Source organism: Taudactylus pleione, unplaced genomic scaffold (assembly GCF_031769625.1).
Source record: "Taudactylus pleione unplaced genomic scaffold, aTauple2 ptg000318l, whole genome shotgun sequence".
In the NCBI taxonomy this organism is placed as follows: domain Eukaryota; kingdom Metazoa; phylum Chordata; class Amphibia; order Anura; family Myobatrachidae; genus Taudactylus; species Taudactylus pleione.
The window spans coordinates 1,669,056-1,686,748 of NW_028284719.1; the positions used below are offsets into that span (position 1 = coordinate 1,669,056).

The 17,693-nt window shown below is 36.9% G+C and overlaps 1 pseudogene; it reads right to left on the reverse strand.

Moving 5' to 3' along the window:
- Nucleotides 1-14,496: 14,496 nt before the first annotated feature.
- Nucleotides 14,497-17,693, reverse strand: part of LOC148509622 (nicotinamide N-methyltransferase-like) — a 30,027-nt pseudogene continuing 26,830 nt past the window's right edge.

Below are 17,693 nucleotides of genomic sequence, written 5' to 3' on the forward strand. Positions count from 1 at the left end.
GAGGCCATTGGAAAGCATGAACTCATAGTCATGTTACATAAAAAACAGGGAAATGGGAGTAGGGAAATGTAATTTGAGTAAAGGATCTGATATTACAGATAATAAACAATTCATACTGAAATAAATCAATCCACAATTATCTAGTTTAGTCCCTGAGATGGGTGTCAAAAATGATATCAAATGTGGAGGCTCTCCCCTTGAGAGAATAAATATATGGACATAGTGGGAGAAGAGAAGAAGAAAACTCTCTTTTTAGGGGGCACTCTAGTATAAATTATATGTATCAAAAATTCATAATATTAATAATAAGCTTTTATTAAGTATACATTAAAATACACTAGCAAGTCCAGACCCGCTAACGTATACCCCTACTAAAAAAACAGTAGTGGGGTATGAACCAGAAAAAGGAGAGCAAAAAGAACAAAATGACATGAACATAAACATTTAATAAAAAATAATATCTCAGATCTTATGAAGCTAAGTGAAATATTACTAAATGGTATCACAAAATCAATTTGCAGTGGAGGTATATATATCCACCTAAATATCTGAATATTGTATTGAAATGGTATCTATTGTAATAGCACAATGGCTAATCAAAATGCAGCAAGCACAAAAACATTAATCAGCTCTATTTTAGTGTATGTTGATTTATAAAAGGGTATGGAATACCAATAGAAAATAATTTCAGTATTCACACAGAGATTGCGCATAGCATTAGGGAGATGTGCAAAAATGAAAAATAGCATCCTTAAATACAGTTACCATGTGGCACAATAGCTAATCAAAATGTAGCAGACACAAAAATAACATTTAAGTCAACTTTGTTTGCTGTGTGAAAATTATAAATGTAAATATAAAGAGTGTGAAGTACCACTACAATATTATCTCAGTATTCACACAAGCAAAGATTATGCATCACATAAAGTAAATATGCACCAATCAGTTTAAGCATCCCTTAAATACATTCATATGTGTAAATACCCAAGGGCAGATCATTCATAAGTCGCCTATAGAGTTATCCAGGTACGAGCAGACAGATAAGTATAGAAACCAAAAATGAAGGTTAGACTACTCCCTTATATGGGGTATCAAAACAGCAGCTGCTGCATGTCATTGTGATCAGAGCCGTAACTAGCGTTTTTGGTGCCCTGTGCCAGAAAGAGCATTGGCGCCCCCGTCATTTTTCAAAGGGACATAATGCACCCAAAAAAGGGCCATGGCTTCAAGGGGAAGGGCCAGGGAAGAGATAGGGGAGGCCAGGAGCTGCTGGGGATGAAATAAGAGGAAGCTACAAGCAAGAATGATAATAAACAGAAATTTGACAGGCCCAAACAGCGCCCCCTGACCTGTGGTGCCCTGTGTGATGGCACCAGCCGCACTACCCTAGCTACGGCCCTGATTGTGATATGTCAGTGAATGACATGTGAGCGTACTGTTCAGCTTTCCCAGGGTTGAGAATGAGTGCAATGAGCATGTTGTTGATATGTCATGTGGGTTGTCACATGGTGTGTTATCCTTCTAGAAGTAGCCATAAATGGATGCATCTGATCATCAACAGTATTTAAGTAGGTTGTGGCATTTTAACCAGGACTGTCACAATGGGTGTGAAACTGGTGCTGCATTCCAGAGAGCAATGCCAAGGAGGCAGTATGGTCACTGTCATTAAAGTATCTTTTTGCAGCTAGCTCAGTGACCTAGAAAGGTTCTCCATTGGCACTGTTCTGTTAAGTCATGTCACATATGCCAGGGGCTTTCTCAACTCATATTAGGAGACCTAATGCTTGCCATGAAAACATTTCCACCACCTGCATCATGTGATTTATGTTTTCTAAGTCCAACACTTAAATCTGCATCTCTTAGCAAAAATTTATACTGTACTTGTCACACTAGGCAATGTTTTTTCAACATCCAACTGACTAAATTTGATGGGTCAGTGCCTACTGTAGCCTCACTTTCCTATTCTTGGTTGAAAGGGATGGAACGTAGTGTAGTCTTCTGTTGCTGTAGCCCATTTTAAGATTTAACTTACAATATAGTACTGTGCATCTAGATGTATTCTTCTGCATACCACTGTTGTTACAGGTGATTTTTTTGTGTTACTGTCGCTTCTTGTCTTGAATCAGTCTGGCCATTCTCCTGTGACCACTCTCAATAACAAGGCATCTATACTCACAGCTCTACTGCTCACACTTTTTTTTATACATTTTGTGGATTATACTCTGTAAAACTGTTATGTGTGAAGACTCCAGATACGAAGTTTCTGAGATAGTGAAACTATCTTGTCTGGTACTAACAATCACACCATGCTTACTTCAGTCACATCTCTTCATCAGTCCAATGTTTGTTTGATCTGAACTTCAATTAAAGCCCTTTACCATATTTTATGATTGTTTTCATTGTCATGGAGCCTGATTGTGAGTCACATATAATTCCAATGTTAATGCAATTGAGAAATTTTTTTATTACTGCACGTGTGAAAAATCTGTAAAACTCATGGTGCATGTGTTACAATGTGGCACAGTTGTTATTGACAGGCATGGTTTAAAAAATGTGCTAGAAATGTGTTGGACAATCCTGGGTGGTGACTGAGCGATGACTTTGAGTTGGCTACTCAAACTTATAATGATGGTCCATCCTATTGGCGTGTTATGGGTGTGTCGTGGGTGTGCTGCTGAAATGATTGCATACTCAGACACTTCATTGCTCACTCTGGAGGCCATACTCGGACAGACATTCTGCACCTAGCACGGGCCTTGTACAAGTTTTGATGGTGCGACCAATGGTTGCATCTAAAGATGCACCAGGTAGTGTTGAAGCAAAGTGGTCTTGCTCATTTATATTCATGGCTGTACACCAGGGGAAGGGCTGACACTAGCATTAACATAAAGTTGCAGACATGATCATGGCAAATAATGCCAAGGCAGTCACATAATTAGCCCCAAGATATCAAAAAAGTATCCAGGCCCACAGGTTTCATAACATCCATCTGTTTTTTTTATCTAAATCAATCCAATTAGGTATCTATAAATATAATAATCACCACTCTGATAAATAAATGTAGTTAAAATACCAACATAAAGTCTGCTCACAAGAATCAAAGAGCTGAGATTCTTCCGTGCATCTACTCCAGTCCTCCAGCTGACCGGTCCAATCTACTCCAGGCCTCCAGCTGACCGGTCAAATCTACTCCAGGCCTCCAGCTGACCAGTCCAATCTACTCCAGTCCTCCAGCTGACCGGTCCAATCTACTCCAATCCTCCAGCTGACCGGTCCAATCTACTCCAGTCCTCCAGCTGACCGGTCCAATCTACTCCAATCCTCCAGCTGACCGGTCCAATCTACTCCAGGCCTCCAGCTGACCAGTCCAATCTACTCCAATCCTCCAGCTGACCGGTCCAATCTACTCCAATCCTCCAGCTGACCGATCCAATCTACTCCAATCCTCCAGCTGACCGGTCCAATCTACTCCAATCCTCCAGCTGACCGGTCCAATCTACTCCAATCCTCCAGCTGACCGGTCCAATCTACTCCAATCCTCCAGCTGACCGGTCCAATCTACTCCAATCCTCCAGCTGACCGATCCAATCTACTCCATAGTCCAAAGTTTTTCCAACATTTTTAACCACAGTGTGAGCATTGTAATGTTTCTATTGAACCTTGCACCTTATTGATTCTGCCCCTAATAGTTTGCACAGGCTTTAGAAAGTCAGGGGCACATCAGGGAAATTCCTGCTGGCTTATTCTCATAAAATACCTGCAAATGTATTTATTAAATGTCTTGTATAATCACCAATATTATTCTTGTTTTTTTAATTAGGTAAATACGGTACATATTGTCTTACCAAAAATGGCTAGTATTGCTGTTAACAAAATGTCCCTTTTAATATACATCCTCAAAATAATTGAAATTATGTGATTTTACCAAATTAATTCTTAGTAAATCAGGAAATTTGTGTTGCAGGATGAGATATTTAAATGAGCACAGAGTTCTGGGGGTATATTTACTATAGTTTTTAGAAGTGGAGATGTTGCCCATAGCAACTAATCAGATTCTAATTAACATCTAACTAGCACTTTCTAGAAGAATAAGCTAGAATCGGATTGGTTGCAATGGACAACATCTCCACTTCTAAAAACTCTCACTTTAGTAAATTTAGCCCCTGGAGTGTGTAGGAGTTTGATTTATCTTGCTGTTTTAATTTTATGTCCAGCAAGTACTTGGTTAATGTGTAAATAGGATGGTTGTAGGTATGTGTGTTTTAATAATTAGGTTAATTCTTTGAATTACTCCTGTATGTCAGAAATATTATCCATCTTGAGTCAACAGTGACATGAAGCAAGGTAGACAAGGTAGACAAATACCTGAGGCCTGTAGTTTATGAAGCTTTTTCAAAAGAAATAACATAACTTCCTCAAGCATTTCTATATCATAGGTGGGAGAACAGTATGTATCAAGAAAATGCTTTGTATCAAACTGATGTAAATGATAGTGTTTGTGAGAGCTAGGATCCATCCTGACAGTGGTGAATCTTATGATAATACTGTAATCAAATGCCAGATATAACTATAATATGTTGATCACCTAGAGCAGATGTTAATCCTTACATAACAAACATATGACTTAAAATTAAATATAACTTTGATCACAATGTAGTCACAAGTACACTGTAACTGGTTATTAGCCTGAGAACATTATTATTATTATTATAATATTAACTGTTAAAGATGTATAAGGACAGATACAGTGGTACTCCATAGATGTGAGTTTACAGATGGTGTAGTGTTGGTGTAAGCTAGGGTAATCTATGCACTGTAACCATCTTCTCAATTCTTCCTTCAGTGGCAACTCTTGGCTCAGACCACAGCCTGGAAGAGAGGCAAGGGTCCCCCAGCCAAATGCAGACAGTGAACAATAAAAGGTGGTATTATTTTTATATTATTATTTAAATGTTTTTAGGCTTATTTGTAATGACCTGAAAGGTATGTAAGAATTGATAACTTTATTTAAAGGAGTACTGAAAATTGTTTCTTTGGATTTAAACTACAAGCAGTTAATATATTAGCAGTACCTAAGATCTGCAATGCAATATTCAGTAAACAAAATATTATGCAGTATATCAATAATTTGTTATGGTACAATCTATATAAAACAGGAATACTGTTTTAGTAACACCCTTTTAGTAACACACTTTTACATTTGTGTAAATAACACTTTCCATGATATAAAAACTTATTAATTATACCACAAATATGGATGAACTGTCTTTTACTAACAAATATAATATCACAATTATATTACTTATTTATGTCTGCGAGATCTTACTTACTATTCGGTAATAAAAATAATTCCTACAGTCCTATGTATGCTGGTGTTCAAAGATGATTCTCAAATAAATAAAGGTCCATTTAAGACTATCTAACATATCAAAAACACTCTAAAGTTATGGGTACTCTTTCAGTGTTTTGGATAGTGGCAACCGAGGCTGCAGTTGGGTCTCTGGGCCTGATTCAGAGCCGGACGCTCTGACCAGAGCGCTCGTTCTGAATCAGGGCCCTCCTACCTATTCTTGGAGCGGCCTCTTGGATGCTCGCATAGCTGTGGGTTACCACCCACAGCTTATGCGAGCGTCCATGATGATGGTCGCGATGGTCAAGACCATCGCGACCATCAGGCTTGCGACGAGACCCTGAGGTAGGGTCTCGCTGCCGCAAGCCCTGGAGTGATTTTGGCTCTATCAGAGCCAAAATCACTCCCACTGACATCACTAGCAGTGGGGCCGGACCCAGACGGTAGGCGTTCCCATGGGAACGCCTCCGTCTGGCAGCCATGCCCCCGGCACGCCCACCAAAGGGGGTGTGCTGTCACTCACCATCGACAGCACGCTCCCTTTGGTGCGAGACCCCGAGTGACGGATTCCATGTCGCTCGCCAGGTCTCGCGCATGCGACCGACGGAGCTCTCTCCGTCGTGCGCATTTGCACTTAGGCACCATCGACCCACTTGCGAGCATACAGCGCTCGCGAGCGGGTCAGAATCAGGCCCTCTGTGTGCTCATTTGGGCACATATAATGTAGCAGCCCTATTATGAAAATAAGTAGTAGCAATTTCTTTCCCACCAACTAATTACATGTATTGTTGTAATAAATGGAATTATCTGACTAAACTCAAAATATGAAGGACACAACTTCCTCTCCAGAAGGTATGAAAAACACTAGAACACTTCAACTGACTGGGGCTCTACAAACTGTAAATGGGCACTCATGTCTTGACCAGTTCTCGCTCTGTCTATTTTATTTCACTGCTACTCCATAGTAGGTCTTCTCTCCTGTAGTTCACCTTAGACTCGCTATAACTGACCTATTACACCTCATCTGGTGCTTTTGGTTCCTGAAGCTTTAAGCTCATCTGACAACTGTTGACTCAACATTCCATGGATCACTCCTCCTCTCTTCCTTCTGTAGGACTTTTCCTGTCTCTCTGTATACATTCCACATGTGCCTGCATCTCTGCACTTCTCCAGAGCATTCTGAGGTATGCAGTTTTGGACAGGCACAGCTCCCATGCCTTTAATAGCTTTGTTTCCATCAGAGCAAAACTTAAGTGATACCTCTCAAATACAGGGTATGTAACAGTGTCACTGGTAAAAATATGGTTACAGCAAAGTAGACCACAAAGGAGTGATGGACCCAAGCTGATTGATGCCTTTTGAGTGATGCTTTTTGAGTAATCTCTCTTTCAAAAGTGTGTGTGGTTTATAGTCACAGAAAGCCCCTTACATAAACCTAGCAATCACAGTGGATAATAGTTTTCGCTTATCCAAAGAGAGGCTACTGTGAGTTCCTCAATGCTTTCCACTAAACTAGAAGATGATGGTGGGAAACTATTTTTTTCTAAACCATATGTGTTGTTACACATAGTCTTGCATTTCATACACTATGTTCTACATTTGGTCAGTGTTGGAAAATCATCACACATATACTATACAAATCAACAGGTCTGATTGGACCTTAATAAATTACTTTAAAAGTATACTTTTTACATCCTTTATCAGCGTTAACATAGAAACAGATGAAAACAGCAGTACTTTACACTTTTAAAAAAACAATAAAAAAATTGGAATGATAACACAGGTCTGCGAAATTTAAGGTATTGAAAGCTTTTTTAATAATACTTTTATATTCTTAATTATACTCCTGTATACATCAAGAAATAGCATATTAAAATAAAATACCACATCACATTTACCTACAGTATAAGAGGGTTACATACATTAAGAAAAAACAGAAGTTTAATTTTTTTTTACATAATTATTGTGAAATACAAAGAAGTATAGATGATATCACTGTGTTTTTTATTGGTATTTTATTAATTACATAATAAAATACCAATAAAAGCAACAATACAGTAATAGAAACAAAACCATAATTATTGAAATTATCGTTAATAACTTGTTTTTTTTTGTCTTCAAACTTTGTTTTGTCACTTTTTGCTTATAAGCGTTTTCTGTGACGTCTCTGTGTATCATCCAGCAGTAGTCAGCCATCATGCTTATGTCCCAATGACCCTGGTATCTTCTTTCTACATCTTTAATGTCTTGGTGGAATCATTCACCTTGTTCTTCACTGTAGTCTCCGAGATTATTCAGGAAATGCTCAATATGGAAATTAAAAATATTTACCTTTAAACTCATATTGCAGCCAAGGTTTCTGTAACTACTAAAAGCATTTCCCTGACAATTTCTTTGTAGTTTGGATCCTTGACATTGCCTAAAAATTTTGAAATCACTTGTTTGAATGAAGTCCACGCCGAAAGTTCCACAACATTCATTACACGCCCAAAATGTTAATATTTTATTAACTTTCTAATGTCAGGGCCTGTAAAAATGCCTTCCTTCAGTTTAGCATCAGCTAGGTTAGGAAATTTGGTGCAAAGATATTTGAAATTTTCTCCATCTCTAGGCAGTGCTTTTACAAATTGTTTCATCAGTCCTTATTTTATATGTAGAGGTGTACTGTATATGTACTGTCTGTGTGTAGTGTGTACTGTATATGTACTGTCTGTGTGTAGTGTGTACTGTATATGTACTGTCTGTGTGTAGTGTGTACTGTATATGTACTGTCTGTGTGTAGTGTGTACTGTTTGTATGTATGTAGCGGTAGGCAGTGCTTTTACAAAAATGAGCCGGCACAGAGCAAAACTGTGTTGCATCTGTTGTATTTGGTTCCACCTTCGCCAGCTCACCTTGTAGATGTAGTTGTTGTGTGTGTGCAATGTTCCTTTAGACAGTATGGGGTTTAGGCCCTTTGTAAATGTCAGCTCCAGGCCCATGTGGACCTTAATTTGGCACTGGGAAGTTTTATGACGAGAACTGAATTGCAATGTTCTATACTACTAAGTTACTTGGAGAGGAAGAAAATTAATTTGTCTTAATGTATGTGCACCATACATTACGACAAATTCCTTTCCTTCCTCTCCAAGTAACTTAGTAATTATGAACAATTGTCAGATGGCAGCACCCCCAATTTGAATACAAATTATATACACTGAATATGGGGTTTTTCTATAGCTATATGTATAGTGTGCAAATGTTTTGTTCCCTTTGTTCTTTCTGTCTAACATTCTATACTACTAACTAAATTCATTTAAAACAATGTTTTATAATAAATGTAGGCAGAATACATTTATTACTTTAAAGAATATAAAAAAAAATGACATTCATATATACACATTTTGCAGAAAAACGTGATGTGATATGCAAAATCGGTAGTCAATTTCGTGTTCAGGAGCCAAAAATCTATAAGTATCACATAAATTCGTTAAAAAAGCTTTTTCGTCGCAGACTTGTGTAATTTGTGGATTAGAATAACAATAGTTCAATTCAAAAACCAATTTAGTTCAAATTCACTATTTACACCTGCTGGTACCAACTTTTTAATTAGTAGATCCATTTAAATTCTGCTTGTGATAATCTTATATCTAAATATCTTTATGTATTGATAACCTGTTGGATTACCAAGAAATGAATGATGTCTCATTATGAACATTTATGGCTGGAGCTGAAACTGTTTGGTTTTATAAACCTTTGTTGATATTATAAATATGTTAAGGTAACCATACTTTAAAGGCTCTACAGGCTTTCCTACATAATATTAACCACATTAATGTCCAAATTGTCACAGATGCTTTAGCACCCCTGAAAATGAAGAAAATATTGTCACTGAATCTGTTCCAAAAATGTGGTTCACCTCCTTTGGGTAATTAGCCCATGTAGTGAGGTCTTCCCGGTATACCATGAACAATTAAACATATTAGCATAACTGGGTCAAACCATTGCCCATTTGAACAAACAATGAACCACTGATTTAATTACAATTGTTTTGGAGAACTGAATACACAATATGCTCTCTAGAATGATCTCTTTCAGATCCTGATTCATATTACTCTTGTTTAAAAAATAAGGTACCAAATTTAAGCCCTCACTAGAGTCTATCGCAACACATTAAGTGCTAACATCAACAGTGACTAAATTTGTCACATTTGATTTCCTGAATTTTCCTCAAAAATGCCCAGTGTCTCTCAGGTACAGTAGGACTGATTCTGGGGTTGCAGAACATGATCTATCACAGCAGATAAGTTTGAGTCTCCTTGGCAGGGAGTGAAATATGTTCTTATGAACTTTCAAGAGCACATAACTTGTAGGTCAAGATGGATTCCTAATGTTAATCATTGTTAACTCTTCTTTTGTTATTACCCTATCATCCTCTCTCTATTTATCTCTAGCTTTTCTAAAAGCTGTTTAGCAACTTTAGTTGTGTGTTAATTTTTCTACCTTTTTGCAGTTTTTTTCATCATTTAACTGTTTGTATATTTATTAAATGTAATCTTCCTTGTTCATAAGGATAAATCCCCTACCCCGCTACCAGATAGTTTTATATATAGATTGGATTCTTTTTGAAGAGTCCTAATAGCCTAGTGTTGTTTTTGAAATATTAAATTTAACTTTCCAGTTTTTCTGCAACATCTTTTCTCTCTTATCACTCCTACTTTATTAAAGTTATATAACTTTCTCTTTCTCTCACATGGCTGGAATAGAAGGAAAATTTATTTTTAAATCTGAAATAAACTGTTTGTTATTTTTATTTTTAAAGAAAAAAATGTTTTTTACTGTAATCTCTCGAACAACTTTTGAATACAGATGTGTCCTCATATTTCAGATATCCATATGTTTTTCAGGATGTTTGAGATGTTCCAATAGATCTGTACTGCCTGATGTTCTTTAGTATTGCAAGAACAGCAAAACACCACTCACAGTGCACTACAGATGCTGGGAAGCGACTTGATTTCTTTTTAAAATCATAGAAAGTCACAGATGAATGCACAGTGGAAATTGACATAAGAAAAAGCCGGGGATGCTGCATCGCAGTACTTCGTATACAGATTCAGACGTATTCGCACACAGATGTACAAATGTAGCACTTCAAATTAATCAGTTAAATCTAGCAAAGTAGTTTTGGCACTTCAAGTTGTTTTATTTGTGTGAAAAAGACCCACATTTGAAGTAAACAAAAAATGCTCACTGTATCCACGTGGTATCAGACCTAAGAAGCAGAGAGGGGAATTTTAGTGTGACTGAAGCCACAGTGTACTGTATGTGAGCACATCTGTATTACAAGTGCATAACTAGACAGAGATATAATAAGGTGTTGAAATATGCCAAGCATGTTTTGTGGGGTGTGATATGACTTTTGACATTCAGAAGGCAACAAATAGAATGTCAACACAAGAATGTAGACATGTTCTGAATGTCAGCAGTCAGAAGGTTGACATGGTCAGTAAGTTTACAATCAATATGTAGACATGCATTAATGGCCGACATGGTTAAAATGTCGACATGTTCAGAATGTCACAGGTTCCCATTTAACATGTCGACTTCAAAATGAGTCATAGGAAATAAATTTGTGGAATCTTCCATACTGACTACAATAGCACATAACCCTTCATTTCTGCCACTCTGCTGCTTACTTCAGTATTATGACTGCTGATGCAGGAATGTTTATCAACCATATCCTTGTTCTGCAATATTTTTTAATGGAAGTCACTTGTTTCTTGTGTATTCCTTATTCTGTTTATGTACTTTGTATGGTGCTGCGGACCCTTGTACACTAAATAAAGGATATTATAATAATTAATAATAATAATAATAATAATAATAATTATTATTATTATATATTGTTCCTCATAACCTTTTACACTAGTTTGTACACCAAACATGGTTTAATAAACACACCTTTTATTCAGCATCCGTAGATGTGTGTAAAAATGTAATGTTCACATTGTTTGTATATATAATACTTTTTGTGCATCTGGAATCTTATTACACACCCCTCATCTGCCAATTGTAAACCTTCACCAGTTTTTAGGATTTTATGTCAATCTGTAAATATACTGTGAGACTCAGTATTATATTAACATTTAAAAATACAATTTATTGGTGCATCTAAGTGATGTTAACAAAGAAAACAGCATGCAATACAATTAAAAGGTATTTTAACAAGAATCAATTATAAGTTAATACTCAGCATTTAAAAGTGAAGATTTTTAAATATGTCCTTATTATCTGCAAATCATCTGAGGAGGACCTGTAATCAAATGATGCTCAGAAATGATGGTCAAGCAGAGTCCCAATTAAACAGTGGGTAGACCCTTACATACAGTATATATTATAGTTTCTACTAATGAAGCTACTGTTTTAAGATACTGTTCTAACTGGTATTTGGCCCATAATGCTTAGTGTACTCACTCTGTTACAGACAACACCATAACTTATCTTCAAGGTTTGTTTGGAATTCTTTTACACAAGCAAAGTCTGTAAATTCTGTGTAAGGAATGGGATTGAAAAGCCGGTGGCTGTTTAGCCCAACAGCGTCAGCCCGACAGGAGGAAATCCCAACAGCAGCAGGTAAGTCACCTAACCCTCCCCTCTCCCCCGCCTAACCCTTCCTTAGGGGTGCCTAACCCTAAACTCTCGGGGTGGTGTCTAACCCGAAATCCCCCCTGGGGATGCCTAAACCCAACACCCACTCCCCCAAACCCTAATTCTAACCCTCCAAGGGGGTGCCTAAACCTAACCTCCCCCCAGCGGCGCTTAACCCTAACCCCCCCTTCCCCTAGCTAATCCTAACCCTCCCCGGGGGAGTGCTTAAACCCAGCCCCCTCTGCGGCTAAGTGCTAAGGATGTCCGGACTCACCTCGATCGGTCCGGCGTCCTTCGGCACTCCGGTGTCGGGATGAAGATAGGTGTCAGTATTTTGACGCCTATCTTCTGTCCCTTGCTGGTCTTCTGGTGTCAGGATATAGACCAGAAGCATTTAGTCCGCCGGTCTATTAACTACATTCCCCTTTGTACATACTCCTTCTCATGGCCTCAGATACTAAAACTAAAAGGCATGTAGAAATTATGTTTAACCTTATTAACTGATTGGTGACAATGTTGTTCCATACTGACATATTGTGGAGATAAACATATTTAGTAGATCTGGACATTTCAAAACTAATTTTTTTATTTTATGAGGATAATCATAAATCATTATGTTATATTTCAAAAATATGTTTGTGTGTGGAATAACAAGTAGCATTTTATATATTACCTGGGAAAAAGGCTGATGCAGTTTCCTGTTTTTAGCTATGCAGGAAACATATATTTGGTGGCACTTAAGGATGACTTTAATTATTTTTAATGTTATAACAATTAATGAGTTAGTGTTAAGTGAGTCAACCACTCATTATGCCTATAAAGTTGTCTAGCCTAGCAAGTAATTTTTTAATTTTTTTGCTTTGTTTTTGCTCAGGCCATATGTGTGAAAATATTTACCTATTTTCTCCCATCATTAATTGTTCTGCCATAAAAGTAAAGCACAAAGTGAGATACCATAAACATTTTAAAAGGTCAAAACTATGCTGATGGAGGACCTATTATTTTTTTTTCTTTTGCACAGGACCATTTGCAAAAGGTCTAGGCTGGTCAGAAGCTGGTTCATGCCAGTCTGTAGAAAGAAGATTTAAACCAATCTCAAATCAATCCCTACAATCAGAGGTTTCAATGTCAGCTTATGTTGTAGCGATCATGGTCCTTCACAGATCTGGAAGAACCATGAATGCTCAGATGCTGCATACTGTACCACATGCCAAGTGAGATGCAAAAAATAAGCAGATCAAGTGCCCTCCTACAATACATAGAGCAAAATCTCACCACCAATGGATACTCTGAAGAGGGTTAACTAAATGATATATAAAATACAATCTCCTGGTAACAGTTGTCCTATTTTTAAACATGTTCATGAAACCAAAGAAGAACTTTGACTATGTATGTATCCTATAACAAGTTATAACAAATTCTAGCTATATGATTGCAACTTGTCCCATTACCAAGGAACCCATGTGATGTGATGAGTAGATTTATATTTTTGTTTGCTAGATATGTCCCTGCTGCTTTTCCTGATCCAGACAAAGAAGTTTAAACATGTATTATTGAAGAAGAGATTAATCTATTGGTCCCTGGTAGTCTTGTAATGTTAGTTTATGTTAGTATGATTGATAATAGACAACTGCAAACATGGAGATACAGAGGAATACCCTACTGCTTTAAGGAATAAAAACAAGGTGTCTGATTTTGCGGTGGACACAGAACTGTACGCAGCAATGTCTATTGACCGAGCCCATCTAAATCGTTATGCAAATTACACTACAAGATACTTTCCTTGTGTACATCCATGTGACTGAATTTGCAAGGACTGAGATGCCCACTTTCAGCTTCTGTACAGGCAGTAATACCAATTGGTGCATCCTTATCATCAGACGCAACATTTTGTATTATAGTGCCACTAAATAAATAAATGATAACAAATAATAAATATAATATAATGGAATAAATCTTTCTACTTTAATGGGAATTGTGTGGAAAATTACTAAAATTGGATATTAGAATTATAATTACTTGACTCCATTTACAGTATTATAATAATTTAATGTAAACATTTTAAATGAGGTGCCCCCAGAACCTAATATTTTAATGTACTTTTTGCATTTAATTGTTTTTTTGGATATTTGTAATGCATGATCAATTTATATAATGATATTGAAAAAAGAAGCTAAATTCAATAATCACATTTTAACCTAAAATACTTGTTGCTATAATTCATGTAAAGTTCTTACAATGGAGCTTACAGTCTGGATATACTGTATAAGATTTCAATAATATAGTAAAACATTTTCAGCTTGCATTAGTTAATTAGTAAAAAATATAATTGTTAACTTGTATACTGTATATCCTTTTGTATGTCATTATCACTGTAATTATTAGCTATACCTTTTGTATTCTTTGATAATTAATTACTTCTGACAAAATTGTACAAATTTTTTCAAACAAGCAAAAAAATTTGTATTTATTCCTGATGTTTCCATGCTTCTTTGAATTTTTTCTTGACCCACGCTTTTTTAAACTTCCCTCTCTTTGAGAGCCTTAAGACTGTACATATTGCTATGTCTACTGTGCTCTCTAATATCTGAAGGTGAACTATGGTAAATCCTGCATCTGCTACAGTCTTCCTTAAAAATTCCTCATTATATGTTAAGATATGGAAAGTGTGCTCCCCAACTTTATAATACTTTCCATTAAATGAACCAATCAATAATAGATAGCCACCTACTTTAATGAAGGAAGATAGTTTTTTAAGGTTTTTGCTATAAGAATCCTTATCTTTGCTAACATGTTGCATTAAATATATACTTATTACACAGTCTACTTTCTCCATGACAAATGGCTCTGTGGGGTTATCTTTTTCAAGGTTGCATTTCCTAATATTTTTAATTTTTCTTCTTAGAATTTCTTCTTTTAATGTGCAATTTTTCTTATATGAATGAGATGCTAATAAGATTCACAATATGGCATTTTTATTTTCTTAAGAAGTTTTTGGTTAAATGATCATTTATACAATATTTTGTCAATTATTTACTGTTTAAATTACCATTTACAGAATAATTTTTTTCATGCAAGTTACTCTGTTAATAAGCGATTTACTACTGTTTTGGCTAATTTAAGGATTGCATTTTTCTTGTTTTGTTAGAATACTTTATTTTCATTAAGAGCACCTTAGTAATGTCAACAAAAAAAAACATTAGAACATTACCACATAAAAGCAGCAGTTACATTGCAGTTTATAAAAAATATAAAGATCCCAATAAAATTCAAGCAAGATCTTTATGACAATATAGCAGATGTACCTTTCAATAGTTCTACCTTCTACTGGTCCCACGTTGTCAGAGACATAAATATCTCAGTTTGTTTACATATGCTAATTTTCTAACTTGGGTATATTCCTCCATTTTAACTACTAATATGATTGGCTGTATGATTCTTCCTGGTCATTGACGTCTGTACAGCCACTCCAGAATACAGCCCCATGATTGGGCAGACATCATGTAAAAGGCAGGAAGCTAGAGCAAACTCCAGTGATCAGGAGACCAAGCCTCCCGGCGAAACGCGCGTCCTCTTTGCTATTTTCACACAGCATGCTGATCTCTGACACACCGCATCTGCAGCTTTGACCTACGGACTGTCCCTGTGAGGTATCTTTCTATGCACTCTTTCATCTGAGTCCCAGCCTGTGACTCCCCCTGCAATGCTGGAGAGTAACGGTGGAGAGACTCAGCTCCATTCTCAGACAACAGAAGTGCTGTCTGTTGTTTCCCCTGGGGTCAACATTGCATTCACTCTCTCATCCCCTGTTTGATATAGACAGGAGAAAGCAGATATGACTCCACGTCTTTACATCCCAGGTCTTACTTCTCTCTGCAGTCTTTACCACAATACATGTGCTCATATATATATGTAACTTCATCACATGTCATATATAATAATTATCTTTGTTGATATCCAGCACATGCACTGACTTACTTTTCCACTAATCCATAATTGGTGTTTGGACAATAACAATTCATTTTTGTATCCAGCACATGCTTTGATCAATTTGTTAATTGATGTATAGCTGTTTTTTGTATACAATACTGCTTTACTGTGTAATTCTGCTGAATCTAGTTTGATATCCAGCACACGCATAGATTGATTTCTCTATTAATCCACAATTGCTGTTTGGCTCATAACAAATCACTTTTGTATCCAACACATTCATTGATTAATTTGTTTATGAAACCATAGCTGCACCTGCCAACCCACAATTGTTGTTTGGATAATAACAATTCATTTTTTTTATCCAACACATACATTGATACATTGATTCATTTATAGCTGCTTTTTGGTATACAACACTACTTTACTGTGTAATTCTGCTGAATCAAATGTGAATTATTGATTTTGGATTAAATCGAATTATCTAGACATTTTCATTTTCACATTTGTAACATGGGGACATAGACCTCGCTAGTGTAACCGAATATTAATGAATACATAGTGGATATATTGGTGCAGCATATATCTCCACTTGCCAATTGTTTAATAGGGACATAGACTTCATAGTTGCCATTTATTGACTCAGTTATATAGGTACTCTATGCCTGATTGTGTGTATTAACAACAGACATTCATCAATATTTTCTTATTAATTTATTTATCTCATTTCATTAAGCTGTGTGTTTTTTCATTTGATCGACAGCTATTTATAAAAATGTCAATCACGAACAGAGATCTAACATATAATAGCTATTTTCTCCCGACACATTTGCTTTAGTGTAATCCATTACGCATCTTTATAGATTGTGCTAGGGGTAAATTTATTTTTTTCACCCTAGATAGGAGCAGATTACTTATCAATATTTTAAATCCCATTGGACATACCTTTTTGTCCCTGATATATATATATATATATATATCAGGGACAAGATATATATATATTAGGGTCTAGATGTAGATGCCCGGCATTTCCCCGATGCCGGGAGACCGGAGCCTGGCATCCCGATCATTGTGATGCCGTGCGCCGCGAGTAGACAGCCACGGGGGGGTTAGGTTTAGGGTTCCCAGGGGGGACTTAGGGTTAGGTACCCCCCCAGGAGGGTTAGGGTTAGGCTAGGGGGAGGGAGGGTTAGGGTTAGGCACCCCCAGGGGGGACTTAGGGTTAGGCACCCCCCCCGGGGGACTTAGGTTTAGGCAGCGGGGAAGGGGGTGGTTAGGGTTAGGCACTTAGAGGTGGGATTAGGGTTAGGCACTTGGGGGGAAGGTTAGGGTTAGGGGGGTTAGGTAAGGTTAGTAGATACTCATCTATCCACGATCGGGATTTCCAGCGCTGTCGGGCTTCCGCTGCCGGAATCTCTGCTGATGTCGGCCTGCCGCGGCTGGCGGTATTTCATACCAATTCTCCCCTACAAAGGCATATTGGTCTTTTTCCTTTTTGCTCCTTGCAAAAAGTAGTTCTAAATGTACTAAAATAAAATAAATGGTTCCAAATATACCCTAATACCTACTGACATAAAGGAATTAACGTGAGTATTGATAGATCATAATTGTCAGGTTCCATAACATTGTATACACATATCATAGTAAATGATGTTTGGGACATATGATTCGTGTGATACACATAAATTCCAAAATTTCAGTAAACCAAGCTCACATAATAGAAACAGCACATGTGTTACATAGCCTTATGAATAATGGCTATCCTTAATTGGCAGTAGAAATTATA